Here is a 5,505-nt window from a genome sequence, read left to right on the forward strand (position 1 = left end):
ACATGCTTTCTCCAATAAGACAATAATAGCACCAAATGTAAGGAGCAAAAAGCTTTTTGTTCATTATCATGCAACTCTTTATTTCTCTTAATTTGCCTCGAACACAAACAACTAAACAACATTGTAAAACCTAATTGGGCGCAACTTTTGGGAAAAGGTGTATGCGAGTATAGAACATAAGACAAAGCATATGGAAGTATAGAAATAAGACAATGCATGTGGGGTATGTCCTTATGTGGCTTGACCCAATTGTCAAAAATAAGAAGTAAAATCAACTTCCATGCACTATGAGATCAAAACCTACAATTTCCGTGCACCAACGATTTGGAAAGAAATGAAACGATATTCAAATAGTGTTAGTGGTTTCTTCCATGTAAGCAATGGAGCATCAACTCAAGCTTATAATTAGGCATGTCTCTCTCTATGGAGTGGAAATGGTGCGTGGCTCCCGATGAGGTGTCCTGCGTCGGGAAAAGGAAAGAAAAGTAAAGTTGAAATGGACGGGGATAATCAGAGGGGGGGGTGGGGGCACGGTTGGGGGATGGTGAATGTAGGTGCTTTTCTCCGAGTAACGGAACAGGGCAGGAGGCGGAAGGATCTATGTTGCGACATGGGTGACTGTTATGTACGTAGCAGTTGAGCTTTTTGTTTGGTCTGACATGCATGTGTAGTTAAAAAACCAAAACAAAGAACATTTTTGTGCCAAGATTTTGGGAGCGGATGCGAAGTATACCGAGCTAGACGATGATGTCATCTAATTGTTACTTTACTACCAAATTAATTAAGAGGTAAAAAACTTTTCCTTCAAATCTCAAGCAATCCTTCTAGTTTCTTCCCCTTAATTTCAATACAAAATCCATTTTGAAATGGTAGATCTGGCTAGCTAGCACACGAGCATAGACAAGCATAGACAAGACAATGATGGATGGAATCATGGATCAGGCGGCAGCGTTGGTTGGCCTCGGGGCGTACTTGCGAAGCCAAATCCCACGTTGTCCGACGGAGATTTTGACAAGCCTCTCCCCATTGAGCACGAGCTTCACGATCGCCTCTGTCTTGAAGATGATCCGGCCATACATGGGCATGTGGCCTCCCTTGGTCTTCTCCATCAGCACCCTTACCACACAGTCACCCCACTTCCTGCACCCATGCACGCCAATCATCAGACATGCAATGCATGATCCAGATCCAATCATCATGCATCATGAATACAGATCTTAGTAGATCCATATGTATAAATAAACTTAATCTATATATCGAGTAGTGTAGAGTATGTGAGTGCACACTTACTTCTTGAAGTACTCAAAGATCTCCTCACGATGGAGGGCACTTCCCTTGGAGAAGGTGATGAACATGGAGCGGCAGTCCTCCGACACGGCCACTGGTTGGGAGGTGTAGGGCGCCATGAGCTCTGGCGGGCTGACCATCAGCCCAGTCTCGGACCTCCGGAGCAGGACGTGCAGGCGGTCATCAAATACGAACTTGCCGGGGCCATTGAGGAAGTGGGCGACGCCGCGGACGACGAGGTCCTGGTGGAAGGCGAAGAAGCCCGGCTCGATGCGGACACCGCCTTGCATGCAGAGCGCAGAGATGAGCGGGATGGGCGGGAGCGCGGGCACCTGGTGGCGGAGGCACTCGAGGACGGCGTTGGCCTCTTCCGCGACGACGGCGACGGCGTCGGGCGCCATGGCTGGGACGTGGTGTATGGCGGAGATGGTGCCCTGGTCCAGCCACACCAGCAGTGCCACCGCGTTCTGGGCTTTCTCCGGGCAGCCGCACACGGATAAGAACCGGTCGTATGCCTGCCGTGCGACGCTGTACATGTACAGCACGTCACGCACCGTCATCGCCGCCATGGTTGCTCTAGTTATTTGGTTGCTCTTGCACTGGCCGTCCGGAGAAGAGGCGATGGATGGCTGGAATGAGAAGAGAAGCTAGCGAGAGAGGAGCGAGGAAGGGGTGATGGGTCGATGGGGAATGGACCAATATTTGTATCTGCTCCTGATCCGGCGACGCGGCTGCGCTCCGGCTGGTGGAAGGTTTAATGAGGTGCATACCAAAAATTGGCTAGCGGGAAACATCTCTCTTTGAATCAGTTTAATGAGGTACACGTAGATGCTCTTCGTTCGTTGGCTGGTTTTCCATTCTTTTTTTGGTTTTTAGTTCGTTTTACATCCTAAAACGTATACATATGTCGTTGCTTAACAACATTGGATGCAGCGCAGCACTTGTATATCCTTCTAAATTTGCACTACCTTTTTCGTGGTACTGGTTAATTTTATACTCTGCAGAGTTCACATGTTATACTTTTCTTTTCGATTTCACTTACATATATAGAGGACAGGACATTGTGATTCCTTAATCTCTACATAAACTTTGTTGTCGCTCAAGCTACCTGCTTCGCCCATCATCGATGGTGCAAGCGTGAAGCCAGGACACCACCGTGCCACCATTAGATTGTGACCTAACTACACTGGCAGAGCTTTGGCAGGGCCATCCTGGGCCACTGCCTCCTAGCCCAAGAATTTTCTTCTTCTGAATACCCCTTGTTAAATGGGCTAAATCTTTACGAAAACCTGTCCAATACTTGTTTTGCTTGCCCTCCTAGTCCATTTACCCATCAGGATTATGACCTAAGCTCCTCTACTGGGGAGCTAAGCCCGTCTGGGTTTGGTTCCGCGGGACCTCCTATAGAACTCAAACTAGGCTAGCGCAGCACCGAAACAGTGAAAATTCTCAAATTTTTGTGCATGTGATGGGGATCGAACATGGGACATCCCGCTCACACGTGCACGAACCTAGCAACTAGATCCGGCGAGCTTTCATGACTAACGAGTACTTCCTCCGTCCTTGAAAAAGTGTACTTCCAACTTTATTGAAAAGTCAACTTTTTTATATTTGGTCGTATTTATACAACAATACAACCATTTATGCCATCAAATTAGTAGCATAGATTCATGATAAAATATATTTCCGTAGTATACCTTTTTGGTTTCACAAACATTGATATATTTTTGGACAAACTCGGTCAAACTTTGAGATAGTATGACCCTTCAACAAAGTTGAAAGTACACTCTATGAAGGACTGAGGGAGGAGTGCGGAATGATAAGAACTATAAACAGGGACAAATGCTTGATAAACAATTTTCAAATATGAAATTAACATTATTTTAATACATGGCCATCATTTGTTCTATACACATTTAACATTTCTCAAATACTTGTTTAACAAAAAAATTCAAATGCATGACTAACATTTTCTGTATACGTTTTTCACAGACGTTGTATATTTTTTGTATACATTTTCCATATACAAGAGAAACATTTTCTTTATACAGATTTAACATTTTTTAAATGCTTGCTTAACATTTTTAATACACGGTCACATTTTTTCTACACATTTAAAATAAAATAAAATGCTAGATTAACATTTTTTAAATACAAGATTAACATCTTTTAAATACATGGTCAACATTTTTTCTATACACATTTTAACATTTTCAAATGGTTTATTAAAAAAATTCAAATACAGGTTCGACATTTTTTTAATACATGGTCAACATTTTTCCTATACATATTTTAAAAAATTCAAGTGTTTGATTAAATTTTTTCAAATGCTTTTTAAAAATTTAAAGTACCGTATCAACTTTTTAAAATTCAAGTGGCCTCCCGCGTGCTTTGACCATCCCATTTTTGGAGGATCCTGACGCGAGAGCATGCCAGGTCTCGCTATAAGCGAGATATAGTGCTGCCTCCGATTAGATTGCGACCTAGCTACAATGGCAGAGCTTTGGCAAGACCATCCTGGGCCAATGCCTCCTAGCCCAAGATATTTTTGTCTTCTGAATATCGTTGTTAAATGGGTTAAATCTTTAAGAAAACCAGTTTTAAACTTGTTTTGCTTGCCCTTCCAGTCCATTGACGCACCAGTATTATTGCCCAAACTCCGCTACTGGCGAGCTAAGCTTGCTGCTTGAATGGGTGTCCATTGCCCGTTCAACCACCATGGTGTAAAACAACAAGGCTTAACAAAGGAAACAACCTAGACTCCTAGAGTATCATCCTATGGATTGGTTTGGTTCATGTCCTTGTGTGCATTAGTAAGTAATACGGGCATTGCATGTGAAAACTTAGATAATCAAAGTATGGCCAAATGCTGACATATTTTTTTGTAATAGGTGTATAATTTTTTAGGCACATGGATGAGCCATGAGATGTATATTTAGTTCTTTTAGCACATTCCATAAAAATATCATATTATAGGTGCAAAAGACTTGAAAATGTCATGGTATATACTCTCCTTGTTTTTATTTACTCCGCATATTAGCTTTGGTCAAAGTCAAGTTTTGTAAACTTTGACAAAGCTTATAGACAAAAATATTATTAACATGTACAATAACAAATCATTACCATTGGATTCATTATTGAATATACTTTCACATCATATAGATTTTGTATGGTAAATATTTATATTCTTCTCTATAAACTTGGTCAAACTTTACGAAGTTTGACTTTAGTCAACTCTAGCATGCGGAGTAAATAAAAAGGAGGGAGTACTAAAAAACTCGGGTAAAATATATCTAGCACATTTTTCTCTAGGAAGTGTCTCTTTTAGGTACTTGGTATTAAACTTAATACAAAAAACATGAACACCTAATGTTACATCGCACAGATAAATAAGATTTATGATGTATGTCTATAGCCTTGAATACAAAGAAATATAATCACAAAAGGAGAAAATCAATGACAGTTCTGATGTCTTGTTGTTTTTTCTCATGTTTAATTAAGGGACAAATGCATTTTTGCCCCTGGTGGGAACCTACCCACGGGTTTTGCCCTTACTTTTCGTCTCTGCTCAGTTTTGCCCTTAGATTTTCCTCCGAGGTCGCCCGAATGCTCTTTGACCATTTGACCAATACTTTGAAAATTCATAACAAATTGATATGAACTCAGAAAAATGCAAATAAGATATCAAAATGTTCAGATAAACATTAGTTTTATGTGTATGTCATTTGCATTCAGGAAAAAAGTATTGTTTAAACTACCTAAGTTTATTAATGTTTTTAACATTATTAATAATAAAAGGTATAAATAATACTTTTTTCAGGAATAAAAATTACACGCAAATGCAGGTGACGTTTTCTAGACATCCTGATATATTATTTGCATTTTTCTGAGTTCATATCAACTTGTTATGAAGTTTCAAAATAATGGTCAAAGTCGTTCGAACATTCATAAAAAAATGATATGAACTTAGAAAAATGCAAAAAAGATATCAAGATGTTCAGAAAACATCACCTACATTTGCATGTAATTTTTATTATTGAAAAAAGTATTTTTATACCCTTTTATTTTTAATAATGTTAATAGCATTAATAACCTCGGGTAGTTTAAATAATACTTTTGTCCTTAATGCAAATGATATGCACATAAAGGTAATGTTTGTGTGAACATTTTGATATCTTATTTGCATTTTTCCGAATTCATATGAATTTGTTATGAATT

This window comes from Triticum dicoccoides, chromosome 3A (genome assembly GCF_002162155.2).
Source record: "Triticum dicoccoides isolate Atlit2015 ecotype Zavitan chromosome 3A, WEW_v2.0, whole genome shotgun sequence".
NCBI lineage: Eukaryota > Viridiplantae > Streptophyta > Magnoliopsida > Poales > Poaceae > Triticum > Triticum dicoccoides.